Raw genomic sequence first — 24,300 nt, 5'->3', positions numbered from 1 at the left:
GCCTAGCCGAGAGGAGGGAAGGGGCGTGGCCTGCACTTAAAGGGGCCGCGGCCCGCCTGGGCGATCAGCTCTCCGAGTCTCGCGTCGTGAGCGCTGCCTGAAGCAGTGAGATGCACGAGGGTTGGCTATTCACTCTGGGGGTCTCCGCCGCTGAACTCTCCTGAATGACTGACTGGAGGAAACTGGCCCTGGAGGGAGAGCACCTGAGGGGCTCTCCAGTGGGGCTTGTAAAGGAGTGGCTTAAATGACTTTTCTTGAAAGCAGAGGTAAGGGAAAGGCCAAAAATATTGTGAAAAGAAATAAATTGTAGTTGTGGGCCAGGATGGGAAAATGAGAAGAACTTGGAGAAGGGACCGCCAGTGAGACTGGAAACCACGGCTTACTGCAGTTTCTAAATTCTTTAAGGAAACGCATTGAAGGAAACCAGTGGCATAGCTAACGGCCCTTCCTTCTGGAGTTGTCCTGGTTTTAAATGTCTTGTCGCCTGGTCCACACAGTCGCATGGAGACAGGAAGAGGAAAGTCTCGAGTGTCCTCTCGCCCTGCTCAGTTTTCAGTGTGTGAGGCCCTTCGTGGTAAGCATCTATTGGGAGCCCGCTCAGACCCGTCTTGCGCAATCCGTTTGCTCAGTAATGACATTCACCCAGAGGCCAGAAAAACCCTGAAGGAGTCGGGAAGCTGGGTGTCGTCATTCTTCCAGCTGGTAAGTCTGCCTACATTAAGCTGACAGATACTTATTTAGCCCCCAAATTCTGAAAGAGCAAGAGACTGAGAGTTTCAAGAACATGACCACAGAGGGACTAACAGCCCGTATGCTCGGAATTCCGTATGGTCATTGTGTGTGTGCTTAGTCGCTCAGTCGTATCCGACTCTTTGCGACCCCATAGAGTCATAGACCCCATAGACCTCTCAGCCCGCCAGGCTCCTCTGTCCATGGGATTCTCCAGGCAGGAATACTGGAGTGCGTTGCCATCCCCTCCTCCAGGGGAATCTTCCCAACCCAGGAATCAAACCCAGGTCTCCCACATTGCAGGCAGATTCTTTAGCATCTGAGCCACCAGGCAAGCCCATGGGCATCACACCGGCTTCTTATCAAAAAAAGGAACACTTGACTTGAAATATCTAGCAGCTTTAGGTCATGTTCCCATCAAATACCTGTTGGTTTAGCGTTGGGCATATCTATTCCTTGTCTTAGCCACTTCAACACCAAGAACTCCTCTCTCCTCGTCTAAGAGGTTCTACTCCTGCTGCACAGCATCTTCGTTTCCACCTGACCTGACTGATGGAAAAACTCAAGCAAAGCAGTTTTTTTGTTTGTTTTTTTTGTTTTTTTTTTTTTGTTTTTTAGTGAATGACCGAGTTGAAACACCTTGGTACTCTCTTTGTATTCTTTTCCCATTATAATCCTTAATCTGCCCAAAGTGATTAAGTACCCGAGTGGGTTGCCATTTCCTTTTCCAATCTGCCCAAACTTCCCCAAATCCTTTCCTGACTTCCAGCTTCCACAGGGGAGAGCTTGGTAGTGGCCTCCACTAGCATCTCAGATGGAGAATACCGAATAGAAAGGCAACAGTATGTTAATCTTTAAAAAATCATATGTGTTCTGTGTGTTGCAGCATGTTAGAAAAGTATTTGGTTCTTGACATAATGCTATAACCCCAGAAATGAAATTGGGACTACAGAGACAGTGGAAGAGGCCAGAGAAGGTAAATTAGTTCCAAAGATGATTAGTGGTTATTTGGGCAGGGGGAGAGGGGGGGAGATACTTTTAAGAGGAAAAGGTTAAGATAAAGGTTAAGATAATAACTCAGTTCAATTAGTTTGGGACTCGGAATTAGTTTTGGACTCTTTTCAGTGACTTTCTATTCCCTTCGGGTAACGCTGAAAGTCCTTAGCATAGGCCTTTCATATCCTGCTTTGATTACCTGTCTAGTCTTCCCTCTCTCCTTTCTCCTTTGCACTCCTTACTCCAGCCACACTAAACTAACACACTGACTGAATTGGCGCCTATAATTCTGTGCTCTCTCTGGTCTCTAGGGCTTAGTCTAAGCCAAGCTTGGAATACTCTCCCCACGTTCTTCATCTTGCTAAATTCTGCTTGTTTTCCAGATTATTTCATTCTGGAAAATTGGTTGTCATCACCTGTTTTGGGGTTAGGTGCCATTTTTTTTTTTATATTTCTCTTGTCACCTTGAGCTTCCTTCCTTATTGTAGCAAACATCACAATACATTTTGATTTCCTCTTTATTTCTCATTCTCTCCTCCTAAACTATAATTCCCTTGAAGGTAGGATTCATGCATATTTTGTTCATAGATGTATCCTTAATCCTGTTAGTCTTGTGTATAGTGGGTGTTCAATAAATATTTATTGAAGAATGAATTAATTGTGCTAAAAAGGAATAAGAATGCCAGGGACTTCTCAAACTACAAAAATGTATCCCTGAGGTGTGATAGCCTCAGAGAATGTAAAGATCCAGGATAGCATGGCTTTCCTGCGCCACAGATTTCACAAATGGTACAATAATTTAAAGCATTCATATGTTAACAAAAATACAGATAGGGATGTTATGATTCTGAACCCAAAATTCATATAAATGTTAAAATGAAATAGAAGACTAAAGAAATTTCAAAATCTACGGAAGTCAGCCATAGTTCAGATCTCCTAAGGGTACGTATTTACCTCCTCTGCCTTTGGGGAATTGCCTTAGTTGATGGGGTTTATTGTAACGATACTGGGAAAGGCCTGGAAACTGTAGGCAGCCATTCTAGTTCCCCACACTCAAAGATTAGTATATATTGATGACCTCATGGAGAACTGGACAATGGATAATCATTTTTCAGGGATCAACAGGTCTAGTAATCCAGTTATCTTGTCATCTCCTAATAGAAATCTTCCTTTACTCCCTGATAATGTCTCAACATGTTTCTCATAACAAATACTGCTCAGAGAGGGTAACTGATTATATTTGGCTTATCACCATTCACTGTCTTTTCCTGCAAAAAAGAAAAAGATTTATTGACAGGCTGTGATATGCCAGGCCCTGTCCTAGAGGCTAGGGAGGCAGGGATAAACAGATAAGCCAGACAAGGACCCTGCTTTCATGAAGCTTACATCCTGACAGGCCAACATATAATAAATGTAGTAAACAAGTCAACTAGATAATTTTATTCTGCACATTTTCGGTGCTAATAAAAGACTATAGTGGAGTAATATTTAGATCAGATGGGAAACTGTCTCTAAGAAGGTAATGTTTGAGCTAATACCTGTGCAGTGCAAAAATGCCACCCATGCAAAGGCTGATAAAAAACATTCTGGGAAGAGAAAATAAGTAAGCTCTATGGGCCTGAGGGGAGAGAGGAATTGAAGAAGAAAGTGTAGTGGTAGCATAGTGATGGAGAGGGAGACTAGAATCAGAACACATAGGGCCCTAATAGTCGTGGTAAGGAGTCATGACATGGAAATGTGAAGGGGAAACCTGTAGGAGGATTCAAGCCATGTGATCCACTTCACATTTTGTACAAATCACTCTGCAAAACAGAAAATAGAATGGAAAGAGGCAAGAGTTGGAGGGAGGAGACTTGACAAGAGGTTAAGCCAAGGCAAGAAGTGATGGTGGCTTGCACTAACAGAGGAGGTAGAGAGAAGTGGTTGAATTGGCATGTATTTTGGGAGTAAAGCCAGCTAGACTTGCTGATGAGGGAGGGAAGGCAGGAAGAAATGAAAAGAGGATAATTCCTGGGTTTCATGTTTGCACCACTGAATAATTAGTGATGCTTTTAACTGAAAGAGGAAGATTTAGAGTTAGAACAGTTTTGAGGTAGAAGCAATCAAGAATTCTGACTTCAATGTACTATAATGGAAGCCTAATGGATATCCAAGTAGAATTGCCAAGCATCCAATGTGGGCATCTATATTGGTCAGTCTTATATCAGACCACCTCAAATAGGCACTTGACCTTCTTCATATCTCACCAATCAGTGCAAGCTTAGGCACTGATTCCTGGGTTAATCAATTTTTTTCTAAATAGCAGAGTCAGTATAGCTCTGGGTATAGCAGCTCTAGAAAGAAGAAACCATCTGTGGCAGCCTTCTGCAGAAGGGGATCAAGGGATACGGAGTAGTAAGGGAAAGAAACCCAGAGTATACATCAAAAATCTTGTTTGCAATCCCAGTTCAGCTACTTTTCCAGCTATGAGACCTTGGGAAAGTCACAACTTCTCAGCATCTCATTTTCCACTACTGCAAAGTGGCTGTAATAAAATCTGTCTACTTCATAGTGAAGGTTTGAAAATCAAGCAAAAGAAGAGGGCCTAGCTTGTTTGCTATAAGTTCTCATTTTAATTCTCACAAAAACTCTGAGAGAGAAATATTGTTATTCTCTTTTTCACAAATAAGAAAAATAAGACTCAGAAAGGTTAACTAATTGTTTGTTATCTTTAGTTTGCCCTTCTAGATGTGTAGGAGGGAGGAGAGTAAGCTTGGAGTGTGCCTTCCCCTGACCTCTCTAACTGTAAGCACAGTGGGCTGACTGTCCTTTCAACCAAAGGTCACAAGTCCTCCCAAGTGGCCTCTCTACACAGCTCTCTGGTACTGGGTTCCAGTAACCAACCCCTCCCCGTGCTCCCTGTGGTTTCCCAGTATGTTCTCAGATCTTTATAAATAGTCCCTTTATTAAACCTCTCCAATTGCCCAATTTGAGAATGCCATCTGTTTCCAGCTGGGACCCTAACTGTTACAGTAACTTATCCAAGGAAATATAGCTAGTCAGTAACAGAGCCAGAATCTCCGTTTCAAAGAGCCCATCTTGTTTGATAGGATCCCCATTCCTTTCAGGTGGGAAGAGACTGAGCAAATTGTAAAGTGCTATTCAAAGATAGTGTTGCTAGTGTTGAAAGTGTCAGTTGCTCAGTCGTATCTGACTCTAACCCCATGGCCTGTAGCCTGCCAGACTCCTCTGTCCATGGAATTCCCCAGGCAGGAATACTGGAGTGGGTAGCCATTCCCTTCTCCAGAGGATCTTCCCAACCCAGGGATCAAACCCAGGGCTCCAGCATTGCAAGCAAATTCTTTACCGTCTGAGCCACCACGGAAGCCCATTCAAAGATAAGATATGGTCAAATAATAAAGAGTTTAAAAGCAAAACAAATCCAGCTGACTTTATTTCTAGGCAAAGGAACATAACCAATTGACTGAGAGGGAAAAGGTGTTTTTTAATTTTTAGGAAGGGCTGTCATAATGTGTTGTACTAATTAAAGATTCAAACAAATACTCTAAATAGGCTGGACTAAATCCACAGCTTTGTATATATAATTGGTTAAAACAAGCCCCATACTTCATTGGTCAGGGAAAAAAGTCTTCAGATAGGCCCTTTAAGGGTTTTGCTTTAGCTTACCAGGATCATTCAAAGTCATGGTTTCTTTAACAATTTCCAGCTGGTTAGGAGCGTTGAAGCACAACACAATACTCAGTGTGCTTGCTATGTGGTAGGCAAGCCCTGCTGTAAAAAGAAGAATTTCTCTTCACAATATTATTATGCAATAATAATATGAAGAAACTAATACCCAAATATGTTCAATGTGACATCTAAGGTCATTTTACAACTGGGCTGTTTGCAGATCTGAATCTATTAGAATCCAAGCACCTAATTCTCAGTCTCTTTTTCCCTAATATAATTAATGAAGGGGCTTCCCTGCTAGCTCAGTCAGTAAAGAATCTGCCTGCAATATAGGAGACCCCAGTTTGATTCCTGGTTCAGGAAGATCCACTCAAGAAGGGATGGGCTACCCACTCCAGTATTCTTGGGCTTCCCTGGTGGCTCATCTGGTAAAGAATCTACCTGGAGACCTGGGTTCCATCCCTGTGTTGGGAAGACCCCCTGGAGAAGGGAATGGCTACACATTCCAGTATTCTGACCTGAAGAATTCCATGGACTGTATAGTCCATGGGGTCACAAAGAGTCAGAGACGACTGAGTGACTTTCACTTACTCACTAATTAATGGAAACTTTTTAGGTCTACAGCTACATTATTCTTTAAATCCTCTGTAACTAGCACACAGTAGATACCCCCAAAATATTCCTGAATTAAATCTCAGTTCCTCCTGAATTTCTTCTCACTCATTGTCTTAGTTTAGGCTGCTATAACAAAAATACCATAGACTGGGTGGCTTCAACAACAAACATTTATTTCTCACAATACTAGAGACTGGGAAGTCCAAGATCAAGACACCAGTAGATTGGTATCTGGAGAGGGCCTTCTTCCTGGTTTGTAGACAGCCAACTTCTTGCTTTCACTCCTGGCCCCCAAGATGTATGTCCTCACAGACAAAATACATGCATTCCATCCCAACAGCCCCCCAAATCTTAACTTATTCCAGCACCAACTCTAAAGTCCAGGAACTCATCTAAATCAAATGTGAGTGAGACATTCTGAGGCAAAATTCCTCTCCAGCTATGAACCTGTAAAACCAAAAGGACTAGAAGAGACATTCCCATTCCAAAAGGGAGAAAGAAGAAATAAGGGAGGGGTAATGAGTCCCAAAGAAGTCCAAAACCTAGCAAAGCAAACTCCATGATCTCTTAAATCTAGAGACTAATCCCTTGGGCTTGACACTCTACCTTCTGGACCTACCTGGAGTAGCCCTGCCCCAGGAGCTCTGCCAAGCCAGAGACACACCCACCCAGGGCTCTATCAAGTGGCAGCCTTGTTCTCAAGACTTTTGTTGGAGGCTGCATGGCCTGTTGAAACCAAGGTGATCCTCCCCACTTCCCAATCCACATACCTTTTAAAAACTGATTTCTGAATTGCCTTCAGAGTCATTCTTGTCTTTTGTTGGGTAGGGTGGGAGGTGGTGGGGGAGGAGACACTGTGTAGCTTATTACAGGATCTTAGTTCCTCTATCAGGGGCTGAACCCTGGCCCTTAGCAGTGAAAGTACCATGTTCTAACCACTGGATAACCAGGGAAATCTTGAGTCTTCCCTTGTCTTAAAGAATAGCTTATGTTCCAACTAAATAGTTCTATGGTCCCACTCCTGTAAAATCCAAGAAGTCCATCAGTCCTGCTTTCTCATTTTTTTTATGATATGAAATGAGAAAGAACATGCTTCTCATTTTTTGTAATATGGACAGGCTGAGAATTTTCCAAGTCTTTAAGTTCTGGGTCCATTTTGCTTAAAAGTTCCATCATCAGTTCATTTCTCTCTTCTTATATTTTGCTGTGCAAGTAATCAGGAGGAACCACGTAGCTCCTTCAACACTTTGCTTAGGAATTTCCTCAGCTAGATACCAAATTTCATAACCTGCCAATTCTTACCTTCCACAAAACACCAGAACCTGAACATAATTCAGCCAAGTTTTGGGCACTTTATAACAGGAATCCCCTTGCCTCTGGTTTCCAATAACATGTTCCCCCGTTACTATCTGAGACCAAAATGGTCTTTACTGTTCATATTTCTACCAACATTCTATTCATGGTTATTTATATTCCCTAAGAAGATGGAAGCATTCTCTCCAGCTCTTCTCTTCTCTTTCTGAGCTGTCACCAGAATTGCCTCTAGGCAGACAGCTCAAAAATTTTCCAGCCTCTGCCCATTATCCAATTCCAGAGCTGCTTCCATATTTTTAGGTATTTGTTACAGCAGCACCCCCACTTCTTTTTACCACTTTTTCTCTTAGTCAACATAACAAAGGCTGCTATAACAAAATAACATTTACTAGGCATCGTAAACTACAGATGTTTATTTCTTGCACTTGGAGGCTGGAAAGTCCAGGATCAATGTGCTAGTAGATTCAGTGTCTGGTGAGAGCCCCGTTCCTAGCTTGCAGATGGTTGCCTCCTTGCTGTATCCTCACATGCCCAAAGGAGAAGAGCTCTCATCTCTTCATCCTCTTGTAAGGGCACTAATCACATCAGGGGCTCCACTGATGGTGTCTAAAGTTAGTTACTTCAAAGGTCTTGTCTCCACCTAACAGCGCATTGGGATTAGGGTTTCAACATATGAATTGTGGATGGGGGCTGCCCACAAACATTTAGTCCTTAGCAATAATTTATGACTATATTTTTAAAAAATAAAATGAGTTAGCCTAAGGACCATCTATAGTCAGAAGACTGAAAAAATTAAAGACATGGCAGCTATCAATCAATTTCTGGTCAGTAAATGAAGAAAATCACCATGGGCATCAGAAGAGTACATTTGCCTCAGTATAATTCCCATTGAACATTTCTCGCATACCAGGAACTTACGTATTATTCAGTCACTAAGTCATGTCCAACTCTCTGTGACCTCATGACTGTACCATGCCAGGCTTCCCTATCCTTCACTATCTCCCAGAGGTTGTTCAAATTCATGTCCATTGAGTCAGTGATGCTATCTAACCATCTCATCCTCTGCCACCCACTTCTTTTGCCTTCAATCTTTCCCGGCATCAGGGTCTTTTGCAGTGAGTCAACCCTTCCCATCAGGTAGCCAAAGTATTGGAGCTTCAGATTCAGCATCAGTCTTTCCAGTGAATAGTCAGGGTCGATTTCCTTTAGGATTGACTGGTTTGATTTCCTTTCAGCCCAAGGGACTGTCAAGAGAGTCTTCTCCAGCACCACAGTTCAAAAGCATCAATTCTTTAGCACTCAGCCTTTGTTACAGTCCAACTCTCACATTTCGTACATGACTACTGGAAAAACCATAGCTTTGACTATAGGGACCTTTGTCAGCAAAGTGATGTGTCTGCTTTTTAATATGCTGTCTAGATTTGTCATAGCTTTCCTTCCAAGGAGCAAGCATCTTTTAATTTCATGGCTGCAGTCACTGTCTGCAGTGATTTTGGAGACCAAGAAAATAAAATCTGTCACTGCCTCCACTTTTTCCCCTTCTGTTTGTCATGAAGTGATGGGACCTATATATTATCTCAATTAATCCTCAGAACAGCCCTGAAAGTGCACTCCGTTTGTCATGAAGTGATGGGACCTGTATATTATCTCAATTAATCCTCAGAACAGCCCTGCAAGTGAACTCAGATTAAAACTCCAATGTGTCCTCCCTATTATACAATTCTCAGGTGGATGCATTCCTAACATGCCCCCAGGATTTAGGATTCAGAAAGCCAAGAGAACAAGTCTGGTGTTTTCCTAAGGCTCTGCCTCAGCCTTACTTCTGTTTTCTCATGGTTTACATATTAATTCATTGCAACTTTGTCATCTCTGTTTAAAATCACTTCTTTGAGCACAACGCTGCCAAAAGGAGTAGATTAATAGCAAATACTAATATTTTCTAAGTAAAGGGCTATCCCTTTTATTTTCTAGAACCAAGGAACTTCAGCCTAGCCCCAGTGCGGCCTTTGCCCAAGTCACAGGTGAACCCTGAGACTAGCTTCAGGTATGAAGCTCAGGTCTTTCTTTCCCCAGGAGGTGGCAGCAGTGGCAGCAGCCTCCACTTGCTGGAGAAGTCAGGCAGAATTCATCCTTTCGCCTGTTGGCATCTAAACCGAGAAATTCCTCCTTCCAGGGACCACTTTATCCCTCCCTTGGTTTGCTGAGCTTGGTTGAAGCCAGGGCACAGCGAGTGCAGGGACTGGCAATGAATCCTCTCATAAGTGCCTAGTTTTTCTGTAAACACTTTGGTCTGAGCTGTGACCTTGAAGCATGTATGAAGGAGGACCAGAAAGTCTCTAGCCAGGGAAAAGAGCTTCAAAAAGAAACAGTAACCTGAACACTCATATCCACACAGGCGTAAATCCAGAGGACCCCAGCTCACAGTTTGGTGCCACAAAGAACATAGATTCTAATCCCAACCTCCCAGCTACCAGCCAACTGACCTTGTCATTGACTCTGTCAGAGCTGCAATTTCCTCTTCCACCAAGTATGGACGAGGTGATCTTTACGCACCTGCTAAATCTTAAATTATAAGTTAGTACCCTTTTATTTTCTAGATTAAGTAGGATTGGGCCTTTACCCTTTCAGAATTTTAAAAATTCTAGACACAACAAAGCACTACTGATTCCAAGTTAATCCCAGGTGAGCACAAATCCTGGCAAACACTGCCTAGGCAGTGGGCAGGAATCCCAGGAAATGTCTGAACACCGTGCAGCTATGGATGAACTGTCAACTGCTGGGGGTTGCTTTGCAAATTACCACATCTAAATGAAGCTGACAAAATAATATTCCAAAAAGCAATTAACACTGATTTCTACTGTATTTGGAAGCAAATGGTCTTTTGGGAAAAGTGAAAGTGACTCAAAAAAATAAAGTATCCCAGCCCTCTGGGTAGAAATGTTTGAGGTTAAGGGGGATGCATCAAGTCACGATCTTTCAGTGCAGCTGTCCATGACCACTGTCAGGGTTAAACCTGGCCTTTGTGAAAGAGGAGGTGGAACTAGCTCCTGTCTTTTCCCTTGTTTCATCCTGCTTGCTCTCACTTTTATTGCCTGGACTGCTTAAACACTGATGCATCGATTCAGTTAACACCTACTATGTGCCAGGTGCTGGCACCTAGCTATTAAAGAACTCACAATCAAGTAGACAGATATTAAACAGGTTAATATGCAGTCAGGATTACCATATATAATATAAGACATAATGGTAGTCATAGTGGTTAGCAGTAGCATTATCTCTGCAAGGCCACAGGTCAGATATCATATTTCCTTATTAAAGCTACCTCCAGAACATAGTAGAATCATCTAGAAACAATCCCATAGGTCTACTGGCAGTCCCTCCTTTGGGTCTTCAAAACAATCTATTCTTCCTATTTCACATGAAAGTCAGCCTATTAGAATCCCTTTCTACACTAGGAAAGTTTAACTCCAGGTCACTATACATGGACATATCTCTGTTACCTAGCATGAAAGGATGGGACTGATTGGGAATTCCAGCTTCCTCCTCTATCTTTTCTCATTAAGAATATTAGCATAGTAAAAATTGTGGAAGTGTTAGTCGTTCAGTCGTGTCTGACTTTTTGCAACCCCATGGACTGTAGCCCGCCAGACTTCTCTGTCCTTGGAATTCTCTAGGCAAGAATACTGCAGTGGGTCAGTCAGTTCAGTTCAGTCGCTCAGTGGTGTCCAACTCTTTGCGACCCCATGAACTGCAGCACACCAGGCCTCCGTGTCTATCACCAATTCCCGGAGTTCACTCAAACTCACGTCCATAGAATCGGTGACGCCATCCAGCCATCTCATCCTCTGTCGTCCCCTTCTCCTCCTGCCCCCAATCCCTCCCAGCATCAGAGTCTTTTCCAATGAGTCAACTCTTCACATGAGGTGGCCAAAGTACTGGAGTTTCAGTTTTAGCATCATTCCTTCCAAAGAACACCCAGGACTGATCTCCTTTAGAATGGACTGGTTGGATCTCCCTGCAGTCCAAGGGACCCTCAAGAGTCTTCTCCAACACCACAGTTCAAAAGCATCAATTCTTCGGCCCTCAGCTTTCTTCACAGTCCAACTCTCACATCCATACATGACCACTGGAAAAACCATAGTCTTGACTGGATGGACCTTTGTTGGCAAAGTAGTATCTCTGCTTTTGAATATGCTATCTAGGTTGGTCATAACTTTCCTTCCAAGGAGTAAGCGTCTTTTAATTTCATGGCTGCAGTCACCATCTGCAGTGATTTTGGAGCCCCCCTCAAAAATAGTCTGACACTGTTTCCACTGTTTCCCCATCTATTTCCCATGAAGTGATGGGACCAGATGCCATGATCTTAGTTTTCTGAATGTTGAGCTTTATGCCAGCTTTTTCACTCTCCTTTTTCACTTTCATCAAGAGGCTTTTTAATTCCTCTTCACTTTCTGTCATCTGCATATCTGAGGTTATTGATATTTCTCCCGGCAATCTTGATTCCAGCTTGTGCTTCTTCCAGCCCAGCGTTTCTCATGATGTACTCTGCATAGAAGTTAAATAAGCAGGGTGACAATATACAGCCTTGACGCACTCCTTTTCCTATTTGGAACCAGTCTGTTGTTCCATGTCCAGTTCTAACTGTTGCTTCCTGACCTGCATACAAATTTCTCAAGAGGCAGGTCAGTTGGTCTGGTATTGTCATCTCTTTCAGAATTTTCCACAGTTTATTGTGATCCACACAGTCAAAGGTTTTGGCATACTCAATAAAGCAGAAATAGATGTTTTTCTGGAACTCTTTTGCTTTTCCCATGATCCAGTGGATGTTAGCAATTTGATCTCTGGTTCCTCTGCCTTTTCTAAAACCAGCTTGAACATCTGGAAGTTCCCAGTTCACCTATTGCTGAAGCCTGGCTTGGAGAATTTTGAACATTACTTTACTAGCGTGTGAGATAAGTGCAATTGTGCGGTAGTTTGAGCATTCTTTGGCATTGCCTTTCTTTGGGATTGGAATGAAAACTGACCTTTTCCAGTCCTGTGGCCACTGCTGAGTTTTCCAAATTTGCTGGCATATTGAGTGCAGCACCTTCACAGCATCATCTTTCAGGATTTGAAATAGCTCAACTGGAATTCCATCACCTCCACTAGCTTTGTTCATAGTGATGCTTTCTAAGGTCGACTTGACTTCACATTCCAGGATGTCTGGCTCTAGGTGAATGATCACACCATCATGATTATCTGGGTCATGAAGATCTTTTTTGTACAGTTCTTCTGTGTATTCTTGCCACCTCGTCTTAATATCTTCTGCTTCTGTTAGGTCTATACCATTTCTGTCCTTTATCGAGCCCATTTTTGCATGAAACGTTCCCTTGGTATCTCTTAATTTTCTTGAAAAGATTTCTAGTCTTTCCCATTCTGTTGTTTTCCTCTATTTCTTTGCATTGATCACTGAGGAAGGCTTTCTTATCTCTCCTTGCTATTCTTTGGAACTCTGCATTCAGATGCTTATATCTTTCGTTTTCTCCTTTGTTTTTCACTTCTCTTCTTTTCATAGCTATTTGTAAGGCCTCCTCAGACAGCCATTTTGCTTTGTTTCATTTCTTTTCCATGGGGATGGTCTTGATCCCTGTCTCCTGTACAATGTCACGAACCTCCGTCCATAGTTCATCAGGTACTCTATCAGATCTAGTCCCTTAAATCTATTTCTCACTTCCACTGTGTAATTATAAGGGATTTGATTTAGGTCATACCTGAATGATCTAGTGGTTTTCCCTACTTTCTTCAATTTAAGTCTGAATTTGGCAATAACAAGTTCATGATCTGAGCCACAGTCAGCTCCCGGTCTTGTTTTTGCTGACTGTATAGAGCTTCTCCATCTTTGGCTGCAAAAAATATAATCAATCTGATTTTGGTGTTGACCATCTGGTGATGTCCATGTGTAGAGTCTTCTCTTGTGTTGTTGGAATCGGGTGTTTGCTATGACCAGTGTGTTCTCTTGGCAAAACTCTATTAGTCTTTGCCCTGCTTCATTCTGTAGTCCAAGGCCAAATTTGCCTGTTAGTCCAGGAGTTTCTTGACTTCCTACTTTTGCATTCCAGTCCCCTATAATGAAAAGGACATCTGTTTTGGGTGTTAGTTCTAAAAGGTCTTGTAGGGCTTCATAGAACCGTTCAGCTTCAGCTTCTTCAGTGTTACTGATTGGGGCATAGGCTTAGATCACCGTGATATTGAATGGTTTGCCTTGGAAATGAAAAGAGATCATTCTGTCATTTTTGAGATTGCATCCAAGTACTGCATTTCAGAGTCTTTTGTTGACCATGATGGCTACTCCATTTCTTCTAAGGGATTCCTGCACACAGTAGTATATATAATGGTCATCTGAGTTAAATTCACCCATTCCAGTCCATTTTAGTTTGCTGATTCCTAGAATGTCAATGTTCACTCTTACCATCTCCTGTTTGATCACTTCCAATTTGCCTTGATTCATGGACCTAACATTCCAGGTTCCTATGCAATATTGCTTTTTACAGCATCAGACCTTGCTTCTATCACCAGTCACATTCACAGCTTTCTTGCTTTGGCTCCATCCCTTCATTCTTTCTGGAGTTATTTCTCCCCTGATCTCCTGTAGCATATTGGGCACCTACCAACCTGGGGAGTTCCTCTTTCAGTATCCTATCATTTTGCCTTTTCATACTGTTCATTGGGTTCTCAAGGCAAGAATACTGAAGTGGTTTGCCATTCCCTTCTCCAGTGGACAACATTCTGTCAGACCTCTCCACCATGACCTGTCTTGGGTGGCCCCACACAGCATGGCTTAGTTTCATTGAGTTAGACAAGGCTGTAGTCCGTGTGATCAGATTGGCTAGTTTTCTGTGATAATGGTTTCAGTGTATCTGCCCTCTGATGCCCTCTCGCAACACCTACTATCTTACTTGGGTTTCTCTTATCTTGGACACGGGGTATCTCTTCACGGCTGCTCCAGCAAAGTGCAGCCACTGCTCCTTTCCTTGGACGAGGTCACCCCTCCTGACCTTGAATGTGGAGTAGCTCCTCTCGGCCCTCCAGCGCCAGTGCAGCCACCACTCCTTGGACATGGGGTAGCTCCTCTCGGCCACCGCCCCTGACCTCGGACGTGGGATAGCTTGTCTCGGCTGCTGCCCCTGACCTTGGATGAGGGATAGCTCCTCTCAGCCGCCGCTCCTGACCTCGGATGTGCGATAGCCCATCTCAGCCACTCCTGCGCCGTCAGAGCCTGGTGCTCTCAGTCACCACCCGTGGGATAGCTCCTCTCAGCCGTGCTTCTGCATGGTCTGCCGTGGCCGGCACGCTTCTGCACGGTAGCCATTCTCTTCTCATAGGACATCTTCCTGACCCAGGGATCGAACCCAGATCTCTCACATTGCAGGGGGATTCTTTACCATCTGAGTCACCAGCTGGAGTGGGTAGCCTATCCCTTCTCCAGAGGATCTTCCCATCCCAAGGATTGAACCCAGGTCTCCTGCATTACAGGCAAATTCTTCACTGTCTGAGCCACCAGGGAAGCATAGGTGATTGGAAGGTTATATAAGTTCCAGTGTTACTGAAAAAATGAGAACTGGATAGACGGAACTTGGGAATGACAGAAATAGGAGAGCATGGTGATAGCAATTCTAGGAGGCTCCACAAAGAGAATAGAACTCGAACAGGTCAAAAAGTAAGGGAACACAGGAATGCCCAGTGGGACAGGGGACTGACCTGAGCTATAGAGTACAACAAACAAGCAGAAAAGAAGCCAGCTATTTCTCCTGGTTCCCCATCTTAGATCCATCTAAGCACATCAACAGAAGCTTGTCTTCAAAGAGACACCAGATGTTGAATCAGGTCAAATTATTTCTCAAATGTAGATTTTCATACAGACTTTCTTACCATGTTGATAATTTTGATTTGTTTTCTTCCTGTATATTTCCAAATAAGTTCAAAATTATCTTCTCCCCCCACTTTCAGGATCAGTTTTTAGCAATGCCACTTACTAAACATACAGTACAAAGTTTGAGAACCTCTGGCCTTTGGCCTAATTTTATCCAGTTTAATGTTGAAATTTCTGCTCTCATGCTGCTAAGTCGCTTCAGTCGTGTCCGACTCTGTGCGACCCCAGAGACAGCAGCCCACCAGGCTCCCCCGTCCCTGGGATTCTCCAGGCAAGAACACTGGAGTGGGTTGCCATTTCCTTCTCCAATGCATGACAGTGAAAAGTAAAAGTAAAGTCGCTCAGTCGTGTCCAACTCTTCATGACCCCATGGACTGCAGCCCACCAGGCTCCTCCGTCCATGGGATTTTCCAGGCAAGAGTACTGGAGTGGGGTGCCATCACCTTCTCCGATAGCCCCCCACAATAACCGGCCTTACAGTGGGATTCTCTGATGAGCACGTTTCTTTGTGCAGTCAAGGTCGAAAGCTTTTTCGCGTTAAGCCTCGGGAGTGGCAGGCCAGAAGCTGCTTCTAACCAACAGCTGAGCTCTCCTCCTCCCTTTGGGGTTTCTCCTGAGAAGGCAGCCTCAAGCACCCAGAACTGCAATGGCACCTAGCTTGGATATCCATTTTATAAGGTTTCCATGTCAACTTTCCCACCTTATCCACCATGTCTACACTTAAAGTGATTTTAGTGCTTAGAATCGTGAGCAGTCATTGATCAGTATTTCAGAGAATTGGTAACAGGTGATGGTGGTGGAAATGCCACGTTCTACAGATCCCACATTCATCTTAAAAACAAACTGATATGCCTTTTTTTTTAATCCCCCACATTACTCGGTCTGTTGTTTCCTCTTTCTTTATTCATGTTTCTCTTCCACTTCCTCTCTCTTCCTACCTACCTATCTCCTTCACCTGTTCTCCCACCCTATTACTGTCTTTTTTATTCCTCTTACCCCTCATTTATCTATATGACCCTCTGCATCTTCCTGTCCTTCTGCATCTGACTCCATTTCTTTTACTCTATATTGTCTCCTGGTTATCGTCTACACACACCTCCCTCCTCTGTTTCACCATTTTTCTCACTTGTGGCTCCTTCGTTGATTGTGCTATAGAACAAAACCATTGTCAGATATTTATAATTATTAAATAAGAAATGTGTTCATTTTAAAAGCAGATAAATTCTGAAAATACTAAATTTTTCTCTCCAAGGAGAAAAAAAATACTTGCTCATAGTTTAGCACTCCTTAAATATTAACTATAATCATTATTTTTCTTAGAACTTCCTGTGTAGCCCTTCTCTTACTATTTTTTTTTTTATGTAGTTTGGTGACCCTCAATAGAAAAATGGTTCTCTGTTCTTCAGTCATCCTGACAACAGCAGCTGACATCAATGTAGAAAGAGAAACAAGCTAAAAACAGTAGTTGAGTGTATGCATCCTGAATTACATATTCAGTTGCAAAATCATCATCATTATTATTGTAATTGCAGAGGGGAGGCATTTAAATAATTGTTCAAAGTGTCTTCTTGAGGAAATAACTAAATCAAGGCCAGCTGTCACAAACCAACCTACAATAATAATCCCGTATGGGCATCTTCAGCATTCATGGTAACTCTTCAATAACAAATTTAAGCATTCATCTAACGTCCTTAAATAACATAGAAAATAACAAACAAACCTTGATCAGATCCAGTGTCTTACTTACAGTGACCTGTGTTTCTAAGCAGTGTCCCAGAACAACCTTCAAATCACAGACCAAGAAATTAAAATTTCACCATCAATTCAATGGGAAACCAGGCTGTGTGGTCCAGAACCCACCTGCTATGTTGTGGCCATAAATCTAGGTACCCCAGTAGAGTGGAAACCAGGTAGGTACATCAGCAGAGAAATATCCACAAAGGCAAACATGTTTTACTGACTTGAAATTTGTAAACAAATGGGAACTGTGAGAAAAGAGGGACTGTCTTTAATTTACTTATGAAATCACCCAAAAGTATTTGAGATTTTTTTCTTCCCAAGATACTGCTGTGAAATGACTAATAGGAATTAAGTGAGCCTGTACCAGGAACTAAATGTGCCACTTCACTGGGAACAGAAAGTGTTCCCCTGATAGAGGCTATCCTCTCAGATTATTGCCTGGGGTGTCTCAAAGAGACTCAGCCAGACGCGAATGTGGTGCTTTTATAAAAAAGCAAGAATCATCTGAACACCTTTGCAAATTTTCCCCATATCTCAGTACTTTTGAGTCATGTTTATATCTTAGTTTCAACATTTCTGAAAAAAACTCAGGAGAGAAGGAGAAAGAAAATCTCCTGTCGCATTTTTTTTCCTCTTGCTGGCTACTGTGGCTTTCCAACAGGAATCTTGCTAAAAGGCATGGCCTGTGCAGCTTTAGAAAGGTGAATGGCTCGAGACTGCTTAAGAAAGTTGCTAACTGTACTGATCCAGCCTAGCTGGATTCTAAAAATCATACACCCAGTTGAAGTGGCTTGATACTACTGACATGTTTGCATCCTCATACATATTTATCTATCCACAGCCTCATCTTGCTTCAGTAATTTAAATATTTTCTTCAGAAGTATCAGAAGGGGCACCGATTGACGTTTTAAAAGCTGTTTCAAGGCACGATCTGTGTATATTTTTTAAGTGTAAAAGTAAAAAGCCTTTGACTGTGTGGATCACAATAAACTGTGGAAAATTCTGAAAGAGATGACAATACCAGACCACCTGACCTGCCTCTTGAGAAACCTGTATGCAGGTCAGGAAGCAACAGTTAGAACTGGACATGGAACAGACTGGTTCCAAATAGGAAAAGGAGTACATCAAGGCTGTATATTGTCACCTGCTTATTTAACTTCTGTGCAGAGTACATCATGAGAAACGCTGGGCTGGAAAAAGCACAAGCTGGAATCAAGATTGCCGGGAGAAATATCAATAACCTCAGACATGCAGATGACACCACCCTTATGGCAGAAATTGAAGAGGAACTAAAAAGCCTCTTGATGAAAATGAAAGAGGAGAGTGAACAAGTTGGCTTAAAGCTCAACATTCAGAAAACGAAGATCATGGCATCTGGTCCCGTCACTTCATGGGAAATAGATGGGGAAACAGTGGAAACAGTGTCAGACTTTATTTTGGGGGGCTCCAAAATCACTGCAGATGGTGACTGCAGCCATGAAATTAAAAGACGCTTACTCCTTGGAAGGAAAGTTATGACCAACCTAGATAGCATATTCAAAAGCAGAGACATTACTTTGCCAACAAAGGTCCGTCTAGTCAAGGCTATGGTTTTTCCAGTGGTCATGTATGGATGTGAGAGTTGGATTGTGAAGAAAGCTGAGCGCCGAAGAATTGATGCTTTTGAACTGTGGTGTTGGAGAAGACTCTTGAGGGTCCCTTGGACTGCAGGGAGATCCAACCAGTCCATTCTAAAGGAGATCAGTCCTGGGTGTTCTTTGGAAGGAATGATGCTAAAACTGAAACTCCAGAACTTTGGCCACCTCATGCGAAGAGTTGACTCATTGGAAAAGACTCTGATGCTGGGAGGGATTGGGGGCAGGAGGAGAAGGGGACGACAGAGGATGAGATGGCTGGATGGCGTCACCGATTCTATGGACGTGAGTTTGAGTGAACTCCGGGAATTGGTGATAGACACGGAGGCCTGGTGTGCTGCAGTTCATGGGGTCGCAAAGAGTTGGACATGACTGAGCGACTGAACTGAACTGAACTGAAAACACCACTAATGAAAATAAAGTCAACTTCAAAAAGCCTTAAAATGGAAAGAAAAATCTTTCCACTTTTATCTGGAGTTGTTGTTGCTGTTGTTCAGTCAATAAGTCATGTCCAACTCTTTGTGACCCCATGGACTACAGCATGCCAGGCTTCCCTGTCCTCCACTGTCTCCCAGAGTTTGCTAAAATTCATGTCCATTGCTGTCTAACCATCTCATCCTCTGCTGCCCCCTTCTCCTTTTGCCTTTAATCTTTCCCAATATCAGGGTCTTTTCCAGTGAGTTGGGTCTTCACATCAAGTGGCCAAAGTATTGAAGCTTCAGGATCAGTCCTTTCAATGAATATTCAGAGTTGACTTCCTTTAGTATTGATTGGTTTGATTTCCTTGCTGTCCGGGGGACTCTCAAGAGTCGCTTATCCCAAGGTAAGTGCTGTTAACTATTTCATGTATATTTTTTTCCACATAAACATATTATATATGTATTTCTCCCACAAAGCAGATCATAAAATATACAAATATATAGTATCCTATTGTGAGATAATAGAAAATATATACATTGACCTGTGCTCCAGTTCCAGCACAGAGCTACTAAACCATAAGTGATAAGAATACTGGGAGCATCTTTTGTTCTGATATTTGGTCTTCGACCCTGCTTCCTGACATGCTATGCTATGCTATGCTGAGTCACTTCAGTCGTGTCCACTCTGTGTGATCCCATAGATGGCAGCCCACCAGGCTCCCCCATCCCTGGGATTCTCCAGGCAAGAACACTGGAGTGGGTTGCCATTTCCTTCTCCAATGCATGAAAGTGAAAAGAGAAAGTGAAGTCGCTCAGTCGAGTCTGACTCTTAGCAACCCCATGGACTGCAGCCTACCAGGCTCCTCTGTCCATGGGATTTTCCAGGCAAGAGTACTGGAGTGGGGTGCCATTGCCTTCTCCGGCTTCCTGATATAGAGTTCCTAAATAGCTTTGAATTTCCTGGGGGTTTGTAGCCTCTTTTATTTTAGTGAGGTGAGCTATTGGATGGCTCCTGAATGAGGCCTGGTCCCCAGAAAGACCAAGCCAGGATTAGAAGCTTGGTATTTTCAGCCCCACCACGCTTTCTCCAGAGAGGGGGAAAAAGGAATAGAAATGGAATTAATTGATCATGCCTCTGTGATGAAGCCTCTATAAAAATCTCAATAGTATGGGGTTTGGAGCGCTTCCAGACAGGTGAACACACCCACCTAGTGGGAGGATGAACCACTCCTGCTCTCAGACCCTCCCAGACCTTGCCCCATGTGTCTTGTCATCTAGCTGTTCATCTGGATCCTTTACATTACACTTTGTTAGGTAATAAACTGATAAACATAACTGTTAATCTTAATTCTTTGAGCTGTTCTAGCAAATAGTGAAATCCAAGGGGTAGGAGATCTTGGGAACCTTCAGTTTGTAGCCAAATCAGACAGAAATCATGGATAATCTGGGAACCTGGGTAATCTGAAGTGGGGGGCAATCTCATAGAACTGAGCCTTTAACCTGTGCGATAGTGTCCAGGTAAATAGTGTCAGTGAAAGTGAAAGTTACCCAGTTGTATCTGACTCTGTGACCGCATGGACTATACAGCCCATGGAATTCTCCAGGCCAGAATACTGCAGTGGGTAGCCTTTCCCTTCTCCAGGGAATCTTCCCAACCCAGGGATCAAACCCAGGTCTCCCGCATTGCAGGCAGATTCTTTACCAGCTGAGCCACAAGGGAAGCCCTTGCGTCAAGATTGTATTAAATTGTAGGACACCCAGCTCACGTCATAGAGAATTGCTTGATGTGGGGAAATTTCCCATGTATCTGATGTCAGAAGTGTTGTAAATGTGATTGATAGTGAAGGAGACGGAGGAGAAAGAGTGAGTTTTTCCTAATTACCTATACCTTGTTTTATTCATTTAGTAATGTATCAGAAATATTTCCATGTCAGCACATACAGATCTTAAGATCTTTTAATCATTGAATGTGCCATAATTTATTTAACCACTGCCCCAATGATGAACATTTAAATAATTTCTGGTTGTTACTATAAACAGTATTTCTATGAACATTTTTATACATGTGTCATTGGAAATTTATATTGCTCTATCTTAGGATAAATTCCTGTAACTGAAGTTGCTAGGTTAAAGTATATATAGATTTAAAAATTGGGTTAGATGTTGCCAAATTGTAACCTCCAAACAGTTGTTCCATTTGCACCAACAGTAAAAGTTCACTTATACCCTTGTCTAAACGAAGTTTTATCAAACTTCCAAGTTTTTGTCAATCTGGTAGATAAAGATGGTATCACATTGTTATGATTTCCATTTTTCTAAGCACTAATGAAATTGTATTTTTTTCCAAGTAGTTTTGCCATTCTTATTTTCTTTATGAAATACCTGTTCATATTCTTTGCCCTTTTTCCTGTTCATTTTTTCCTTATTAAACTGTAAGGTCTCTTTATACAGTAACAAAATAAACCCTTTGTGTTATGTTACAACTAATTATTTCCTTCCGTGCCATTTGTCTTTTGGCTCAATTTATAGTATTTTCTTGTTGCTCTTGTCATAGTTGTTTTTACCATTAAAAAGTTTCAGGTATTTTACACTAAACCATTTATTAGCACTTTCCTTTTTGGTTTCTGAGTTTTGTCTGTGTTTTCAATATTAGCTCTCTTACAAGATGGGTCTCTTTACAGTTACCTAAGTGTTAGTGTACCAAGGCATGATTTGCATTTTACTACATCGTAAGTATAGGTTAAAAAAACTGGATTGGGAGGACTTTCCTAGTGGTCCAGTGGTTAAAACTTCACCTTCCAATGCAGGGGACATGGGTTCAATTCCTGTGGGGGAACTAAGGTCTCACAGACTGTGAAAGTGAACATGTTAGTCGCTCAGTTGTGTCTGACTCTTTGGGACCCCATGGACTGTAGCACCAGGAGCCCCAGGCTCCTCTGTCCATGGAATTCTCCAGGCAAGAATACTTCTCCAGGGGATCTTCCCAATCCAGGGATCAAACCTGGATTTCCCACATTGCAGGCAGATTCTTTACTGTCTGAGCCAAAAATTTTTTTAAATAATAATAAATAAAATGAAAAATAATTAGATTTTACTTTGGAAAGAGAAAATTCACAATATCTTTAACAAAAGGGAGAGCCGAGAGACCCCATTCTCTTAGTGTCCCTGGCTGACCTGCTGGCCTCACAGAATGGTTTTCCAGAGAAGGGAATTCTGCCCCTCTTTTGGTCTCCTTCTGGTATACAGCAAATTTGAGAGTAGCCTTATCAGTGAAAGGAATATCCAGACTGTTTTGGCAGCAGGCAATCTGGAAACTTCCCTAGTGGCTCAGACAGTAAAGCGACTGTCTACAATGTGGGAGACCTGGGTTCAATCCCTGGGTCGGAAGGTTCCCTGGAGAAGGAAAAGGCAACCCACTCCAGTACTCTTGCCTAGAAAATCCTGTGGATGGAGGAGCCTGGTGTCCATGGGGTCACAAAGAGTTGGACACGACTGAGCAACTTCACTTTTACTTTAACCTGGATTTTGGTGCAAGCTGTTTACCAGAGTTGTCTGGGAAACACACACAAGCTGCCCAGCCATTGACTTTTGGTCCTGTGGGGTGTTACGCAAGAGAAAGGAAGCCAGTAGTCACATGAGAAGCTGGGCTTGTGTATAGTTCCTTAGGCTGGGAGAAGCCCCCTTCCACAGCTCCAACCCCCCTCCAAACTGGTATGAGCTAACTCTTTATCCAGGCAACACAGAATGATTTAGAACACAAGATTTATTTAGAACACAACAGAACATTTATTTAGAACAAGCCTGCTCTTTGTATCATATTAAGTCAGTAAAGAGTCACTTAGTGGAGGTGAGACTAACACTTTTTACTCCCAACATTTCATTTTGAATACTTTCAAACCCATGTAACTCAAAAGAATGATATAATGAATGACCCTATGCTCTTCACCGAGATTCACCAATTGTTAACACTTTGTCACCTTTCCTTTATCTCTTTCTATAAAGATACACTTTTATCCACTGATGCATTTGAAAGTAAGTTGAATACTTTATGAGGTTTCACTCGAAATAATTCAGCATACATCTCCTAAGAATAAAGGCATTCTCCTACATAACTGCCGGAGAAGGCAATGGCACCCCACTCCAGTACTTTTGCCTGGAAAATTCCATGGATGGAGGAGCCTGGTAGGCTGCAGTCCATGGGGTCGCTAGAGTCAGACAGGACTGAGCGACTTGACTTTCACTTTTCACTTTCATGCATTGGAGAAGGAAATGGCAACCCACTCCAGTGTTCTTGCCTGGAGAATCCCAGGGACGGGGGAGCCTGGTGGGCTGCCATCTCTGGGGTCGCACAGAGTCGGACACGACTGAAGCAACTTAGCAGCAGCAGCAACATAACTGCAATACTATTTTTAGACCTAGGAAAATTAATGATTTAATATCTTTAATTCCACATTCAAATTCTTCTAATCTTCAAAATATCTTTTATAACCATCTTTTCTTTTTTATCCAAGAACTTAATAAAGTCCATACATTGCATTTGATTCTGTCTCTTGAGTCCAGTGCTCTGAGGTAGACATTTAGCAATGCCTGGCGATACTTCTGATCGTCATGACTCGGAGTGCTACTGGCATCAAGTGGATGGAGGCCAGGGATGCTGCTGAACATCCTGAAATACACAGGACAGCCCCCCACAACAAAAGAGTTTGGCCCAAAATATCAATCAAGTAACAAGGTAACGAAGCCAGCCTAGACTCAAGTGGTCAATAAATCAACTACCTCTTGATTGGAGTTGCTGCAAAGTCACATTACAAGACATGTGCCTATTGCACTCAGTCTATCAAAATGATATTGTTTACCTCTTATTGCATAATATCAGGAGGTATACATGTCAGATTGTCCCACTATTAGTGAAGTTAAGTTTGTCACCTGATTAAGTGGTAACTGACAGTTCTCCTTTGGAAAGCTTTCTCTCTCAAATAAACAAGGTGATACTTTGGTGTACTTTGTCCGTCCTGCTTGCCGTTGTATTAATTTCCTAGGGCTGCTGTAACAAAGTACCCACAGATTGGCTAGCTTAAAACAACAGGAATTTATTGTCTCATAGTCTGGAGACAAGAAGTATGAAAACAATATGTTGGTAGACTCCCTCTGAAACTCTAGAGGAGAATCCTTTCTTGACTCTTCCAGCTTCTTTTAGCTCTGGACATTCCTTGGCTTGTAGCTGCAGCACTTCAGTTCAGCCTCCATCATCCTGTGGCATTCTCCATGTGTCCCC

At 42.6% G+C, this 24,300-nt stretch overlaps 1 protein-coding gene and 1 long non-coding RNA gene across 7 annotated transcripts in view; one reads left to right on the top strand and one right to left on the bottom strand.

Annotated features, from left to right (window-relative positions):
* The window catches only part of MKLN1 (muskelin 1), a 391,857-nt gene that overhangs the window by 215,973 nt on the left and 151,584 nt on the right, over positions 1-24,300 (bottom strand). The window lies entirely within an intron of this gene.
* The window catches only part of LOC112446481 (uncharacterized), a 66,381-nt gene continuing 42,142 nt past the window's right edge, over positions 62-24,300 (top strand). Inside the window, exons 1-2 of one of the 4 annotated variants that reach the window (XR_009494366.1) lie at positions 62-702; positions 17,814-19,429. This is a non-coding gene — a long non-coding RNA (uncharacterized lncRNA). Of the gene's footprint in view, positions 19,430-24,300 lie in introns of all 4 variants that reach the window. The other 3 variants (XR_009494367.1, XR_003034496.2, XR_009494365.1) reach the window with 3 other exon arrangements.

This window comes from Bos taurus, chromosome 4 (assembly GCF_002263795.3).
Source record: "Bos taurus isolate L1 Dominette 01449 registration number 42190680 breed Hereford chromosome 4, ARS-UCD2.0, whole genome shotgun sequence".
In the NCBI taxonomy this organism is placed as follows: domain Eukaryota; kingdom Metazoa; phylum Chordata; class Mammalia; order Artiodactyla; family Bovidae; genus Bos; species Bos taurus.
This window is presented reverse-complemented; position numbering and strand designations above follow the sequence as displayed.